Below are 18,284 nucleotides of genomic sequence, written 5' to 3' on the forward strand. Positions count from 1 at the left end.
GGACAGGAAGAGAGAGAGAGAAGAAGAGACAGAGGGATGGGGAAAGGAGAGAAGAGGAAGAAGGAGGGGGAGAGAGAGAGAGAGAGAGAGAGAGAGAGAGAGAGAGAGAGAGAGAGAGAGAGAGAGAGAGGTAGATTTTGGCTCTAATCCTCACCCTCAGAGTTTGTGACTGAAGTTCTTTGTACCCTTATCATGGTTACTCTATCTCCTGCCTGTAAGATTGATCCTATTCCTGGCCCTTTTCCCCTCGGAGTTTCTACCATGGGAAAAATGATCCCCTTAACCCAGGCTTAATCCAACTCTTGCCTAGGTTCCATTTGCATCACCTTCTCTGTGGGTCAAGTTGAAAAAATGTTCTAGATTATGTTTATCTGCCTAGCAGAGTCACAGCAAAGTAATGAAACTTGGTGGGATATTTTGTTCCTTATAATTTGCTTTTTTATGGACATCCAGATGTACTCAGCTCTTAAATTGCAAAACAAATGACCAAAACATACCAAAAATTTTTTCTCTGGTTATTTCTTTTTTTTCAGCTTATTAATATAATATTTATTTGTCTTCCCTGTCAAACCCTGAGCCCGTGGCTTTCCCCAGGACCACCTGGTAAGATGGAGGGGGAGGTAGTCACAGGCTGCAACAGACATGGAAGGACCAGGACAAGGAGGAACATTCAGAAACATTGGGGGATAGAAATAGCTCCATCATATGGTGAAAAGGATGAGGAAGGCCACCATCAGGCAAAAGAGCCCCATGGCCTCAGACAGGGCAAAGCCCAGGATGGCATAGGAAAAGAGCTGCTGTTTCAAGGAGGGGTTCCTGGCATAACCAGTGATGAGACTTCCAAATACAGTCTCAATACCAGCTCCAGAGCCAGCCACCCCCACAGTGGCAGCCCCAGCTCCAATAAACTTGGCTGCTGTGTCAATGTCCCTTGAGATGGTGCTAATTTGGAATCCACATCTGGGGACAAGTGAGATCAAGGGACCTGATGCTGCCAAAATGCTGAGGTTCTCATCTATCCAAACCTCTGGCTGTTTTAGCACCACTGCAGATAAAGGTCTACTTAGCAGCTGAGAGCTGCTTCTCACAAGGGCAGGGTTATAGATGAACTTGACACAGGTGTGCATTCTGAAGGGGTGACGGGCAAAGCTGAAGAGCTGCTGGCAGAGCAGAGAAGACAAAGACGGGCTGGTTATTTCTTAAGATAAAAATCTATCCTTTACCTTCTGATATGGGTTGGGAACAAATCTTCTTAAAGGTAGGAAGGTGAACTATGATATCTGGGACATAAACTGTGGTATAGACAAACCTTGGCCCTCTTTGAAGAATTGTATGATTTGAAGAGTCTTAAGGAGCAAGGAGTAGATCAAATTTTACCAAAAGATTTTTTAGCTTACTTCTTCCTAAAGTGAACAGGGTCAGGGTGGACATTGTGAAGTTCTAAAAAAAGTTCTTGTCCCCAAATCCCACTATTTAACTATCTAATATTCCATCATTATAATTTTAATTTTTTGAGTCTAATAACTTTTGATTTTCATGAGTCTTATCTAGGAGCAGGTAGGTGGGATAGTGGATAGTATGTTATACTTGAAGTCAAGAAGACATAAGTATAAATCCTGATTCAGTCCATTAGTAGCTGTGTGACTGTAGGTCTCTTACATGTATACGTCTATAATCCTATTAAAATGCTAACATCCTTGCATTTGATGTGCAGAACTGTAACAGAGGAGTTCTTGAACTTGATGGTGCCTCCAAACCAGTGACTATTAGAGAAGAAGAGTGGGATACGAGGTTAAACATTACTCTACCAGTTCAGTGACTCATTAGTAGCTATGGTAAAAGATTTTGTGAGAGTTTCAGTAAAGGAGATGAGAAATAGTGAGTATTCATGATCTCCCAGGCTCTTATTAGCATAGTTATAGTCAATAAAGTTATCAAGTTGTATTAACAGAAATGTATTATCCAGGGTGAGAGAGAAAACAATTTCATTCTACTTTGTCCTAGCCAGAACACATCTGGGGTATTATTGTAGTTAGCCCTGGAGGGACCTTGTAGGAATAATCTTGATAAGCTGAAGCATATCTAGAGAAGGATGAACAGGATAGTGGGAAAACTCTAAACCATGCTGTACAAAAATTGGTTGAAGAAACTGCAAATAATTATAGGATCTGAGGAGGAGGAGCCAAGATGGTAGGGTCAAAGACAGGAACTCACCTGAACTCTCCCCCAAACCCCTCTACATACCTTTAAAAATGACTCTAAACAAATTCTAGAGCAGCCAAACCCACAAAAAGACAGAGTGAAACAAATTTCCAGCCCAAGATAACTTGGAAAGTCGACAGGAAAGTTCTATTGTACCAGGGAGAGAGAGAAGCACAGTTTAGTGCAGGCTGTACCAGCACAGATGGGAGCAGGCCTTGAGGTGACTGAATCATTGCCAGCAGTGGCGATTTCAGACTTCTCAGTACATGGATGCCAAAGACAGCTTAGAAAGTCAGCAGGAAAAGTCTGTTGGACCTGGATGAGAAAGGAGTGCAGTGCAGTTCAGGCCATGCCAGCACAGCCCCGGCCCCAGTGAACCAGGAGCAGGTCTTGGGAGTGACTGAATGAGCAGTGGCAATTTATAGAGCTCTCAGCCCACAGACAATAAGGGGCTTAAACAACTGGTCAGAAGGAGGTTGCAGGGGTCTCTTTTCCAGCACTGAAGCAGGACTCTGTTGCTTTGCCCATACTTGGATCCAGGTCACAGTCCTGGGTGGTAATCCCAGGGTGAGGAGGAGCACTAGCATTCCAGAGCTTGCAGCCATAGTGGAGGGGGGACCCTCCTCACAGTTCCAGGGCAGAAAAGAATGCTTTTGATTGATGTCAGACCAGAACACAGGCCAGGAGAGGAGTAAACACTTCTCCTTAGATCATGTCCTGGAAGGACTGAAAACTTACAGGTCCCTAGAAGTATCTCTGAAGATAGCTGCACAAAACCCTTAAAGTTTGGGACAGTGCGCCCTTGAAGCAGAACCCTACCTTAACAAACAGTTAAAACATCAAGTAATAGGCTGGAAAAATGGGCAAACAATGGAATAAACTCTGACTATAGAAAGTTACTGTGATGACAAGGAAGATCAAAACATACTCAGAAGAAAACAAAGTCAAAGCTCCTACATCCAAAGCCTCTAAGAAAAATATGAGTTGGTTGCAGGAAGAGCTCTAAAAAGATTTTGAAAAATCAAGTAAGAGAGGTAGAGGAAAAATTGGAAAGAGAAATGAGGGTGATGCAAAAAAAATCATGAAAAAGAGTCAGTGTCTTGGTAGAGGAGACACAAAAAATACTGAAGAAATTAAGACTTTAAAAACAGAATAGGCCACATGGCAAAAGAGGTCCAAAAAACCAAAGAGAAGAATGCCTTAAAAAGTAGAATTGGCCAAATGGAGAATGAGGTGCAAAAGATCACTGAAGAAAATTACTCTTTGGGCAGGGTGGAGCCAAGATGGCAGAGTAGAAGCAGGGACTTGCTAGAATTCTCCCCCCAAACCCTCAGAAAACCTGTAAAAATGACTTTAAACAAATTCTAGAGAATCAGAAGCCACAAAATGATAGACTGAAGCAAATTATGGTAAAAGAGGTCCAAAAAACCAATGAGGAGAAGAATGTCTTAAAAAGCAGAATGGGCCAAATGGAAAAAGAGGTCCAAAAACTCACTGAAGAAAATAATTCCTTAAAAATTAGAATGGAGCAAATGGAAGCTAACAACTTTATGAGAAATCAAGAAATTATAGAACAAAACCAAAACAATGAAAAAATAGAAGACAATGTGAAGTATCTCATTGGAAAAACCACTGACTTAGAAAATGGATCCAGGAGAGATGATTTAGAAGTTATTGAACTATCTGAAAGTCATGGTCAAAAATAGAGCCCAGACATCATCTTTCAAGAAATTATCAAGAAAAACTGCCTTGATATTCTAGATCCAGAGGGTAAGATAGAAATGGGAAAGAATCCACCAATCACCTCTTAAAAAGAGATTCCAAGGGAAAACTAGGAATAATATAGCCAAATTCCAAAATTCCCAGGCCAAGGAGAAAATATTACAAGCAGCTAGAAAGAGCAATTCAAGTACTGTGGAAACACAATCAGGATAACACAAGTTCCAGCAGCTTCTACACTAAGGTATTAGAGGGCTTGGAATATGATATTCTAGAGGTCAAATGAGATAGGATTAAAACCAAGAATCACCTACCCAGCAAAACTGAGTATGATCCCTTCAGGGGAAAACATATATATATATATATATATATATATATATATATACACACATGATATTTGTAACTCATGAGACCTTTCTCAGTATTAAGATAGTTGAAGGGAAAAAATATATATATGTAATATATATACATATGTATATGTAAGTATATTTATGTACCTTATCAATGAGGATGGGTGAGGGGGAGGGAAGGGAGAGAATGTGAAACAAACCTTTAAAAATGAATGTTAAAAATGTTTTTATATGCAACTAGGAAATAAGATATATAGCCAATGGGATGTAGAAATCTATCTTGCCCTACAGAAAAAAGGGAAGGGAATGGGATGGGGGGTGGTAGAAGGGAGGGCAGATTGGAGGAAGGGGTAATCAAAACACACACTATCTTGGGCTGGGGGCAGGGGGGAGATGGGGAGAAAATTTGAAATTCAAAATGATGTGGAAGTGAATGCTGAAGACTGAAAATAAGTAAATAAATAAAGAGCATTACTCTTTAAAAATTAGAATGGAGCAAATGGAAGGTAATGACTTTATGAGAAATGAAGAAATAATTTTAGGATCCATAGATATAGAGCTAGAATAGATTTTAGAGATAAATCCCTTCATTTTATAAACGAGGAAACTGAGACCCAGAGAGGGGATTCAGCTTGTTCAAGGTCATACAGGTAATCCTAGGGTTGGGAAGAATAAGAATAATAGCTAGCATTATGATATATTTAGAATATGCATTATATATTCATAATATATTATATATACTTATAATTCTATATAATTTGCACACAATATAATATATAAATTTATAATTACATATAATATATAAATTTATAATTATATATAATTTGTAAATGTACATGATATATAATATATAAATATAATGGTTAAATATTATTAAAGCCAACATTTTAAGGTTTGCAAAGCAATACATGAATACTCTCTCGTTAGATCCTTACAGCAGACCTTGGAGATAGGTAACATTATTATCTCCATTTTAAAGGTGTGAAGTCTAAGGCAAATAAAGATCGGTGCCTTGTCCATTAGTTGCTTAGACAAGTAAGTATCTGAAGCTAGTGTCTGAAATCACATTTGAGTTCAGGTCTTCTTGGCTCCAAGCACAGTGTTCTATCCATTGCTACACCAATTACCTAACTCGTTTTCTGTCTGCAGTTGCAGCATTCTCACCTCTGAGCCACAGCAGAGATGTTTAGCTTGGAGCAGAACAGACTCAGGGTAAGAGAGGAGTACATGATGGCTTTCTTTCAGTAGCTACAGAGTTGACATGTGGAAAGATTACACTTAATTCTACTTGTTTGCTGTGGGCGGAATAAAGAATAACAGGTTACAGTTGCAAAAAGGTGAACTTTAGTTCCATATAAGGAACTAAACACTTAACAATTAGAGTTGTCCTAAAATAAAATGGTTAGCCTGGGAAGGTAGTGTCTTCCATCTCACTGGAGGTCTTTAAGCAGAAGCTACGTGAACACTTTTCAGGGATGTTTGTAATACGGCAATTCTATTTAGTTATGGGTTGTACTAAATAATCTCCGAGGTCTTTTTTTGTTTCTTTTGAGATTTATGTTTTAAAATTTTTTGTTGTGCCTTTTGTTTCTTAAAATTTATATATTTAATTAGTTTTAATAATTTTATATTTAATGTAATTTAAAATAAAATTTATAAAATATTTAATAATATCTTAATCAGCAATAATCTTCCTTATCTCCTTCCCAGCTCCTCCCTTTTCAGTTGAAAAATAAAGCTCCTGTTACAAACATGTATAGTCAAGAAAAACAAATTTCCACACTGGCTGTATCTCTCCTCCCCCAAACTCATATTTGAGGTCCCTTTTTGACTTTACCATCTCAGAATCATAGCTTTAGAGCTGGAAGGAACATCATTTAGTCCAATCCCCTCATTTTATAGATGAGAAAATTATGAGGAGGTCCTGAGATCTTAAGGAACTTGCTCAAAGTAATATGGAATAGAGCTAGGATTTAAACTTAGAGTCCTCTGACTCCAAATCCAGAGCACTTTTCCATTGTACTACAGTCATACTATTCTGTGAATTCATAAATAGGTAGCTGGATTAAATAGAGTTGTTTGTACCACTGATGTTTGGAATATGGGATCATTGTTATAGGTCAAGTGCCAAGAGAGAGATACCACACCAGACAGTTCTTTTATTGTCTGTTTTACTTAGTTGGTGCTAATGAGGCCTAGGTCGTGGATTTCATCCCACTGTGGACCAGTTAACTTCACCAAGACAGAGATTCTATTTCCAAGCCATGGATTAAAACTCTTTCAGGCTAGCCATTTCACAAAAGATTTCACAAAAGAGTTGGGGAGGGGATACCAGACAAGGTAAAAGGTTCAGGGGTAACCCATTTCTACTCTTAGAAAAAGAACTCAAAGTAAATGTCCCACAAATAGTGAATAGTGGTATTTTTGTATAAAGGAAGGATAAAAATATGATTTATTTGAACTGAGAAAATTTTGTTGCATTTTGTCCTGGATTTTCTTGACCCAATGGAGATAGATCTGGGGAAAATTTCTTTGGGCAGTTGAGTTGCCAAGAGTCAGTCTAGTTCCTGACTAATAAATACTCTTGAGTACAACTTTGCTGAATGCACAAAAAGGGTGACTTCTGTAAGAGATTTAACCTTTGCTGAAGGTGGACAATAAAACAGATGGGATTTGGTTCCACAGCACAGCAGGGGGACTCATTGAATTATGGTTCGAAAAGTAAGAGCCTCGCAGTGATATTCACTGAGGCTGAAAGAAGAAATGAAATTAAAAAGCATGGACCAGGTAGCCATTCTCCTCTTTCAGTGTGGTACAATGGAAAAAGAAAAAAACATTGGCTCTGAAGTCAGACAACATGAATTCAAATCTCATTTCTGAGGCTTATTATCTATGTGACCCTTGGACAAATCACTTTACTTAAAATGTGTCTCAGTTTTTTTTCATCTGTAAAATGAGGAGGTTAGACCAGATGACCTCTGAGGTCACTCCTAGCTCTAGGTCTATGAGCCAATGAATACATGAAGAAAAGCATTTGTTAAATGCTTACTATATGTATAGATCTGTGCTAACAACTTAAGATTTCAAAAAGAAAAACAAGACAGTCATTACTCTCAAGGAGAAGATGATTCTGTCAGTAGAATAATTTACAAATACCTTTGATGCTTTACATTACAAATGTTGCATTAGAGATGAAAACATTTAAAATCTGGCTATACTGGAAAATTCCCCAGAAATGGTCAGGTTCATTTGACCCATGCCAGGACCAGGGCAAGGAACCCTGTACTTCTCATTTCTTGCCACAAGATGGTACTGTGATTTCTGCATTAGAAACCAGTTCTGCCTGCTAGTCAGACATTGTCAGGGTACTGAAGGCAGAGGATGGAGTTATTACCTTGATCCATATTTACTTTACATTTCTATGTTAATGAGATGCAGTAATGTTATTTTAAATGATGAGGAGGTATCGAATAAATATTAAATTTGCCAAGGAGTTGGATGAATCTGGGAGAGAAGAATATCCATTATTCAGAGGGAAAAAAAGGATGTCTGACTCCTTTCTTGGAGGGACCCAGAGAACTTGCTTACCAAAGACTGCTTTTGCAGTTCTTTGGATCTATTAGTATATTTTGATTGTAACTGCAGATGAGATTATTTTGGTAATAGGCCTCATTAAAATCTCATTTTCTCACATAAAATCATGGTAGGCTAGCTGGTAATTTACAAAGAATCCTGGTAATTTACAAAGTTCCTGGTAATTTACAAAGTTCCTGGTAATTTAGAAAGAATCAGTGGCACCATGAAAAATGCTAGGAGCAGATAGTTGTTAATGAAGCAGGATGGCATAGTTGAAAAGATCACTTGCTCTGAAGTCAGAGAACCTGAGTTTGAATCCTGGTTCTGAAATGAATTGCCCGAGTAACCTCTGCCAAGTTACCTCATTTATAAAATGATTTGGTGGTGGTGGTGACTCTGGATGACTTGTGAGGTCCTACCCACACTAAATCTGTTTAACCTATGATTCCTGGGAAACTCACCTAGTACAAAGCCTGTGTTTTTTGTTTTTTGTTTTTGTTGTTGTTGTTAAAGAAGTAGCAAGGCATAATGGTATTGGGAAGTACTGGGTTTTAATTCCACCTATGACATTTACCAGATCTTTTTATCAGAGCCCTCTGTGGTAGTAGAACTAATACTAGCCTGGGAATCTCTAGAGAGCAGGGTTAAATATTTGCTTCTAGACAGTTATTTGTTGTGTGTGGCCATGGGCAAATCTGAGCCTCAGTTTCCTCATTTGCAAAATGAAGGGATTGGGATTAGTGTTTTCTGCAATTCTTTCCAGCTCTTAATCTATGATTCAGTGAATTCAATAGCAGACTTTTTGCTCAATGATTTCTTAATTATTCACTGATTTTAAATCTTCCTTGTAAGCTGGCATGATGGTGCCTATCTGTAATCTCTGCTACTGGGGAAACAGACTAGTGGATTGTATGAGCTCTTGAGGGGACTCAGGGATATGATTTCTGCATTAACTCTGGGATCAATATAGTGAACCACTGGGAGCTGGGGGGTGGTTGGTGGGATTAGGGTCACCAGGCTGCCTAAGGTGTGGCAAATGGAGCAGGTCAAACCTCCCAAGCCAATCAATGGTGGGATTGGTTCCATGAGTGGTAGTTACAATTCTAGCTTCTAGGTAAGGAGACTTAGTTAAAAAATACTCTTTGCATTCCTTTCAAATGATTATTGTTTAGTATTTATTTTTTTGTGGTAGATCATTCTATTCTTTGTATCTCCACATACCAGGAACTCAATTTTTTAAGGGAAGTAATCATTTACTACTTATGCCACCTTGATCTACCTCAGCAAATAACCCTACCAAACAGAATGAATACTTGTTCTCAATGAATTCTCAAACACATTTCCTAAGTTCAGTTGGTGCGCTATTCTTATTGGTGACATGAAAGGTCAAAGATAGGGGACACTGGCTTTTTTTTAAGGCATGTGTATTTGACCTCCCAGTGCTTCAGAAAATATGGCTCCTCAAAGGCCAGCAGTACTCAGAGGATTCAAACTTTCATATAGTTTACCAAGTTCTCTGCCTACTCTTTCTCTAGGAATCTGGAGGCTTCATGTGAAGTTTGCCTGCAAAACACTGGGCCTTTGATTTAACTTTAATAGGGAAACTCTATAGGATATTTCAGACTTTCTCATCCTAAGCAATAGAAATCTAATAAAACCTTACTTATTCAGGCAGAGTGGGGGACGGAGGGTCTAAATTGGAAAACATTTTGAAATACTCAATATTTTCAGGAAAAATGCATTCATCATAGCCAACCAGATATACCCAGGCCAGACAAGGAAAACATCTAGTAAAATTTGTTAGTAAGCTTGCTTTAAAAAATAGGTAAGAGTGATTTGTAATAGCACATCAATTCCTTTTTTTTAAATCAATGATTTAAACACTCATTGATTTTTTTTTAAAAAGCAATTGATGCGCTAATACAAATCATTCTTACCTGTTTGTTAAAGGTAATGTTGAACTTATTTTTCATTTTATTTTTTTAAGCACAGTTTGTTTTTTGGAAGCAGGATCACCATTTCCCTTGCAATCTTGATTATATCATTAACAGAATCAGGAACCTCAGAGGTTATCCTGTCTAGTTCATACATGAAGAATCCTTTTTATAATATTCTCAACAAGTGGTCACTCATTTTTTGCTTGAAGACCTCTTTTGAGGCAGGAGCACCTGATACCTCCAGAAGCATTTCATTCTGTTTTTGGACAGTTTTAAGTGTTAGGAAGTTTTCCTTTACAGCAAGCCTACACCCGTCTTTCTGAAATCACAAATCAGAGTCCCTAACTCTGCCCTCTGGGAACAAGCAGAACAAATCTAATCTCTCTTCCGTATGACAGCCTTTCAAATACTTGAAGACAGCTATCTAATCCTCTGTAAGTCTTTTCTTCAGGATAAACCACTTCATTTCTGTTCATTCAACCAAAATTCATCTGCCATGGTGAAGGGGCCTTTCACTATCATCATCTTCTTCTGGATACTTTCCAGATGATCAATGCCCATCCCAAAATGTGATACCCAGTACCCAATACAATATTCCAGAAGGAATATGACCAGGACAGAATATAGAAGGGCCACTCCTGCCTCTCAATGAAGCCTAGCTTTTTTGGCTGACATGTTATATTGTCATCATTCAATTAATCAATACAAATCTATTAAGTGCTAAGCACTGTTCTAGCTGCTGCTGATACAAATACAATAAATTAAACTATCTTTTCTCAAAAAGAATTTATATGGTAGCAGGGATGGCAAGATGGAGAAGTGAATAAGCATTTTTTAAGTGTCAACTACGTGCCAGATGCTGTGTTAAATGCTTTACAAATATCTCATTTGATTCTCACAATAACCCTGGGAGATAGATGCTATGATTATTCTCATTTTACAGATGAGGAAATCAAGACTGAGAGAGGTTTTGATGATTTGTCCAGGGCTACACAGCTAGAAGGAGTCTGAGGCATGATTCAAACCTGGGTCTTTCTGATTCTAAGCTCAGCTCTCTTTCCACTATGCTACCTAGCTGTTAGTACAACCAGAATAAATATAAAGAGATGCCTGTCAATTGGGGAATGACTGAACCAGTTGTGATGGAATACTACTGTACTGTAAGAAATGATGAGTTCAATGCTCTCAGAAAAACATGGATGAACCTGCACTGAATAATGAAGATGAAATGAGCAGAATGAAGAGAATACTGCATACAGTAACAGTAATATTGTTTTAAGAAGAACTTTAAGTGATTTAGGCATTTTGACTATTAAAAATACCCAAACTACAAAGGACATATGATGGAAGACATTGTCTGTATCCAGAGAAAGAACTGATGAGTAGAAGTATTTATAGAATGATTTTACATACTTATACACATAGATATATTTGTGTCTAATGATAGCCATCTCTAGGGTGGGGTGGAGGGGAGGAAAAAAGAAAAGAAATTTACATGATTTCATTATATATTTAAAAGGAAAAGGAAGTTATATGTAATAGATTTGCAGTTTCATGTGCAATTATCATTTTAATTATAATCATTTTAATTAATCATTTAATATCATTTTAATTTAAGCAAATGCTTGTTTTATTCCATAAATTAAAAAATAAAACAAATAAAAAATAAAAAACTCAAAAAAGAGAATGAGTACAAATGTATATAAAGCAGCTAAATTCAAGCTAATTAGGGAGTGAAAGTGCTAGCAATTCAGGGATCAGAAAAGACTTTATGTGCCATTTGAGCTGTAACTTAAAAGAAGAGAGAGTTTCTATGAGTCAGAGGTATGGAGGGAGTAAGCTCTAGGCATGTTCAGAGGTATGGAGCTAGGAGATAGGGTGCCATGTCTGAGGAACAGGGAAAAGCCTGAATCACAGAGGAGGAGGTAGAATAACGTTCAATGGAGTTGGAAAGGTAAGAATGGAGCCAGGTTGTGAAGGGATTTAAAAGCTAAGTAGAGGAGTTTATATTTGATTCTAGAAATAATAGGAAGCCACCGAAGTTGATCGAATAGGGGAGTGACATTAGAATTTATTGAGTAAGGGGAGATTTACACTTAAAATCACTTTGGCAGCACTATGGGGATGGACTGAAGTGAAAAAAGACTTGAGGCAGGGAGTCCAATTAGGAGACTATTGTAATAGTTTAGGCAAGGTATGATGAGGGCAGAAGTGTACTGGAGCCTGCTTGTAACCTGCCAGAAAGCTGATAGTTAAATTTTTGGTGTGGGTAGTTATACATCAGAAATCAGCAACTACTACAAATCAGGGTTTAATTTATTGTTTTGTTGATTAAAGTGATGGAGAAAAAATGTTAGCCATCCAGATAAAATTTAAAAATGTATCCCGCATACTTTTTTTCTCCTCGGAGAGATGATTGTCTATCAGACTTTGACTGGTATGCCACATAAAGGCTTAAGCTAAGGTGATAGCTGTGTGAGTAGAGAGAAGAGGTTGGATGGGAGAAATATTGTGGAGGTAAAAGCAGCAAGATTTGACAGGTGATTGACTATGTGGTTTGAAGAAGAGTGAGGAGTCAAGGATAATGTCAAAGTTGTGAACCGGGACACTGAAAGAATGGTGGTATTTTGGACAAAAATAGGTTAGATTGGGAAGAGGGGTTTTTTTTTTTTTTTTGGTGGGGGAAGATGAATTCTGTTTCAGACATCTTGAATTGTCCTAGATGTGTCTAGGACATCTAGTTTGAAATTTGTAATAGTTCATTGGTGATGTGGGATTGAAGCTCAGAGGACATATGTATATGTGTATATATTATATATATACATATATATGTATTTGGAGTTATCTGAGAGTTATTTACATAGAGATGATAATTGAACCCATGGATACAGAGGTCACAGAGAGAATATGAAGGAAGAGTTCTTAACCTTGGGGTCTGTGAACTTAAAATTTTTTTATATAATTGTATTTCAATTTAATTAGTTTCTTTAAAAAATCCTATGTATTTTTTATTCATTTAAAAACAGTAGTTTGAGAAGGGGTCCATAGGCTTAACTGCTAAAGGTATCCATGACTGGAAAAAGGAATTATAATAATCCCTTCTGTAGAGAGAGAAAGGCAAGTATTTAGGAAAGAGCCTTGGGGAATATCCACAGTTAGGGGACATCATTTGGATTATGGATTAGAAAAGCAAACTGCAGATGGGTCAGGCAGGTAGTAGAGTAATAAGGTTAGTATAGTTGTACAGAGCCCACAGGTAGCCAGGTAGTACCCTGGACAGAGCTCTGGGCCTGTAGTCAGAAAAACCTGACTTCAACTTTGGCATTAGTCACTAACTGTGTGACCCTAGTCAAGTCACTTAATTTCTGTCTGCTTCAGTTTCCTAAACTGTAAAATGGGGATAAAAAAGCACCTTTCTCCTAGGGTTGTTGTGAGGATCAAATGAGATAATATTTATAAAGTGCTTAGCACAGTGTCTAGCATGTAATAGGTATGTAACACATGCTTTTGCCCATTATCCCACCTCAGATGACAAAATATCCCCAGTAGGAGAGAGTGATCAACAGTGTCATATTGTTGACTCATTAAGTCTGTAATCCACTAAAGCCCTCAGATCTTTTAGAGGTGCATAGCTATTTTTTGTCTATGTATGCCTTACCCCAACTGGTACTTGTGAAACTGATTTTTGGAAGTCAAGGGTTTATATTTCTTTCTATTCAGTTTTATTTTATTAGGTTCAGCACAACATTCTAGCCTATCATTTTCTTAAATGTCTTCTTGTTATGGTTTTAAAAAAGGACAAATCCTAGTCTTTGAATTTTTTTTTGCTTTTTGTTTTGTTTATTTTGATCTGCATCATTACTTTCATGGATGTAGGGATCTCTAGATGAGGAAAACCCTTCTACCAATACAGAATTACAACTGTTATATAAGTTATCATCTTTGAGAATTGCTTGGGACATTGAGAGGTCAACTATGTTTCAGTATGTCAGAGGTGGGATTTGATCCCACATTTTTTCTGAATTTTTATAGATTTCAGATGAATGAACTTTTATCACATATATTCGGTAGAACTTTCCTCATATGGGTCATTTGACTCTATTGTGTCTCACGGCTACCCAGTGTATCTCTAACTGCTGACAAAGGATTTGTAGTGTCATCTACATGCCCTTCATGGAAGGTAGCATATCTTTTCTCTGGGACACTCACTCCATGTTCTTTAGAGACATTGTATGAAGATAGCATATCTAACAACTCTTTTCTTGGGGAGACTCACTCTAGGTACTTTAGAGAAATTGTATAATTTCAGTTTCTTTCCCCCTCCATTCCATCCTATATAAAACTGCCAGACTAATCTTTCTCCAACATAATTTTTTTACAAGAGTTCATTAAACCTTTTTTTTGTTTGCTCAGCACTGTTCAAGGTGGCTATTTTTATAATGTGATTTTACTATTGCTTTAAATTTTAGTATTGCTGTAATACTTTTAAAGGCTCCCTATTAACTACCACATCAAGTTTAAATAGTCTGGCCTTCAATACTAGCATTATTTAGTTGTTCAACTTTAATTTCTAAAATATACCAACACAAATCCTTTGTTCTAGTTGGATCTATGGTCTTATTATCCTATGTACATATACTTCATATTTCACATATTCAATAAGTATTCAGTGAATGAAATCCTGTGCTAGGTACTACAAAAATGGGTGCCATCATTCTTTCCCTCTGCAAGTGCAGTATTTGCAATTCAAGGATGCCTTCATCATCCATCTCTATAACAGTAAAGGAAATAGATTGTCCTGTGACAATCATAGGGGGCAGAGTCTCTCTCTTAGTCACTGCTGGAGAGATTCTCTCCAGAATCCTACTTAATAGGATGATTCACCTGGAAGATGGTCATCTATCTGAGAGTCAGTGTGGCTTCAGAAAGGACCAAGGAATGGTCAGTATGTTTGCTGCCCAATAACTCCAGAAGAAATGCCAGGAGCAAAACAGAGGTCTGTACACAATGTTTGTTGATCTGGTCAAGGCCAACTGTCAGTCATGAGGGCTTATTGTAAAATTATGTCAAAATCTGGTTTGTTGGAGAAGTTCATCAGTATTGTATGTCAATTTAATGATGGCGTACTTGCCTGGGTTCATGATAATTGATGATGGTTTTGCACTTTCCTAGTCACCAGTGGAGTGAAGCAAGGCCGTGTGCTTGCTCCCATGCTTTTTAGCTTGAATTTTTCAGCAGTATTGTCACACATCTTCAATGAGGATGAACATGGCATCTAGGTCAGCTATTGCACTGCTGGTAAATTATTTAACTTAAAAAGCCTACAAGCCAAGACTAAAGTGCAGGGAGACCTGGTGCATGATTTTTTTTTTTTTTTGCAGATGATTGCTCATTCAATGTAGCCTCTGAAGATGAGGTGCAGCAAAGTATGGATTATTTTCTGCTTGTGTTAATTTTGGCTGAACAATGCACACCAAGAAGACACAGGTGCTGCACCAGCCAGTACCACATCATCCATATGTGGAACCATAAATTACAGCAAATGGAGAAGTTTTGAATACTGTGGATAAGTTTACTTACCTTGGCAGTGTACTTTCTAGGGATGTACACACTGATAATGAGGTTGATGCATGCATTATTAGAGCTAGCTCAGTATTTAGGAGGCACTGCAGGAAAGTGTGGGAAAGAAAAAATATTAGACTGCTTACTAAACTGAAAGTCTACAGAGCCATTATGCTTACCTCATTGTTGTATGCCTGTGAAAGCTGGACACTATACCAGTGACATGCCAGGAAACTGAATTGCTTCCATATGAATTATCTTAGGAAGATTCTGAAGATCACCTGTCAGGATAAGATACCAGACACTGAAGTCCTTTCTCGAATTAAACTGCCAAGCATCCATACTTTAATGCAGAGAGTGCAACTCTGATGGGCTGGCCGTATTGTTTGAATGCCAAATGAACACTTGCCTAAAAGACTATTTTATGGAGAACTCATGCAAGGCATGAGCTCAAATGGTGATCAGAAGAAGCAATGCAAAGACACTCCCAAGGTCTCTCTCATGAACTTTGGAATTGATTGACATGGGAGACACTGGCAAAGGACTGTCCAGCATTGCCTATCCACATCAAAGACACTCTGTGAGCAAAGCAGAATTGAAGTAACTCAAAAGAAATGTGAGATGTGCAAATTTATAGAATCCATGCCAAATGTTCGCCTGGACTATTTGTGTCTAACTTGCGGTAAAACATTCTGAGCTCATATTGGTCTGATCAACCACAGTCAGACACACCGTGACTTGACTCTAAAACGGTGATGTCATTTTGGTCCTATTTGAGAATGAAGGACAAGAACCAACCAATCAACCAACCAATCTGCAATTTAGTACATGAAATCCATTTCTGACTCTAGGCTCATAAAGTCTCCTCTACTTGGAATATTTTGTCCCATTTTCTCTTTATATTCAACTCTCTCTCATTTTTTGATGTGGTCCTCACTCTCTTCCTCACACCTTCCACCCTCACTCTCTCTTTGAAGACTTTTTAAATTGTATAACCCATATTGGTTTCTCCATCCCTGAATATCTATTAATTTTAATGTCTGTAAAATATAACACACACACACACATATATATATTGTTATATACTTTTTAAAGTTAAAGCTTATATTTTCAATTAACAAAAATTTATTATCTCTCTCTTTCATCTCCTACTCCCTTAAAAGAAAAAACCCAAGGAAAATAAATTTCTATATTGACTATGTCAAAAATATACGTCCCATTCTGAACATCGGGTCCATCACCTGCCTGTCAAGGGGGTGGGAAGAATACTTTATTATTGGTCATCTGTAATCATGGTTGGTGGCTGCATTAATCAGAGTTCTTAAGTGTTTCAAAGTGACTTTTCTTTCTAATGTTGTTGTATTACATAACTGCTCTCCCAGTTCTGCTCCTTCCACTTTGCATTAATTGATACATATCTTCCCAGCTCTTTCTGAGACTATCTTTTTCATCACGTCATAGAGGTACAAAAGTGTTTCATTATATACCATAATATCTTTGGTTATTCTCTAATTCCTGGGCAACCCCTTAGCTTTATAGTTCTTTGCTACTACAAAAAGAATCATTATACATTTTCTTTACATATGGAATAATTTTCATACATATGAGATTTTCTTTTTTCTTTGATCTCATTGGGGTATAAGCCTACCAGTAGCATTTCTGGTCTAAAGGGTCAATTAGCCATAGGTTAGTAACTTTGGGGACATAGTTCCAAATTGCTGAACCAGAATGGTTGAACCAATTCATAGTTCTTCCAACAATGCAATAATGTTCCTGTTTTCCTGAAGATTTGTATTACTCTCTAATCTCGGTGGGTATTAGTTTCCTCAATCCCTTTAATGAAATGGCCCTGACAAATAATTGGATGCCTCATATTATTTTGGTGCTTCTCTGTGTCCGTGAATTCTTAATTGTAATTCTAGTAACAATGAAGAGTTTTGGCGAATCTACTACTAGGACCAATGACTTATGGGACTGAGGTGGAGAAATGATTGGATTATCAGCTGAAGACGAGGGAAAAGTTTAGTTTCCATTGGTTCTTGCTTAGGTTGTTGGTTAGATTATCTCAGAGAATTAAGATGAGTGGTGGTGGTGGCGGTTTTACTCATTAAAGAATATAGTTTCAAGAAGGAAAAGCAACTGAGATGAGAGCTAATGAAGTAGGGCAGAGAGAAACAGGGCCAGGCTCTGTTGGGCTGATCATTTAGCCTGGCACCTGTAAGTGGAATTAATGACATCTTACACTGAGGACTAAGCCAGTCAAAACATCTAGCTGACTTGAAGAATCAAGGATCTGGGTAAGTATAGGAGAAGAGGAAGGAGGGCGAGCAGGTTACAAAGCATGGAGACCATGAGGAGATGTTCATGAAATGCAATGCCAAAGCACAAAGGGAGGTAGCTTTGGGTCCCAGTCAGGGAAGAGTTGTTTCTTGCTGCAAGTCTGGTTGAGGAACAGGAAAGAATCTCCTAACTTTTGCCCAGTGAGCTGAGTGTGGAGTCACTTGAAATGATTCAGTTGGGATGGGCAGACAATATGCATAGTCAAATAAAATATATTTTATTCATTCATGTAGGATGGGCCTTAACTAGGCCCAGACTCTTATATGATGGGTTCACATTTAGGGTTGGGGAAAAAATTTTTCATGACACTGTTAAGGGTAACTCTGGAAGCCAGATTGAAAAGAGGTTTAGACATGAGGGAGCTAATGACAGTAGGTAAATCTCCTGTAGCTAGGAGAGGACTATGAGGTTTGAACTTTGTAACCTGAGGACCATTAATTTTTGTGTTGGTGACTGCAAATTGCTCCCCCCTATTCTAGCTCCTTGTTCACTCCTTCCACCCCAGTATATTCTTTAGATGTGTTTTCTGCTAATAATTCAATATTTCAGGAATTTGTGAAATTGTCTGTGGAAATCCATCCACCGTTGTCGCAGAACT

At 37.8% G+C, this 18,284-nt stretch overlaps 1 pseudogene; it reads right to left on the reverse strand.

Moving 5' to 3' along the window:
- Positions 1-701: 701 nt before the first annotated feature.
- On the reverse strand, positions 702-1,190 carry LOC140523438 (ATP synthase F(0) complex subunit C2, mitochondrial pseudogene; annotated as a pseudogene).
- Between the last annotated feature and the right edge of the window lie 17,094 nt (positions 1,191-18,284).

This window comes from Notamacropus eugenii, chromosome 1, assembly GCF_028372415.1.
Source record: "Notamacropus eugenii isolate mMacEug1 chromosome 1, mMacEug1.pri_v2, whole genome shotgun sequence".
In the NCBI taxonomy this organism is placed as follows: domain Eukaryota; kingdom Metazoa; phylum Chordata; class Mammalia; order Diprotodontia; family Macropodidae; genus Notamacropus; species Notamacropus eugenii.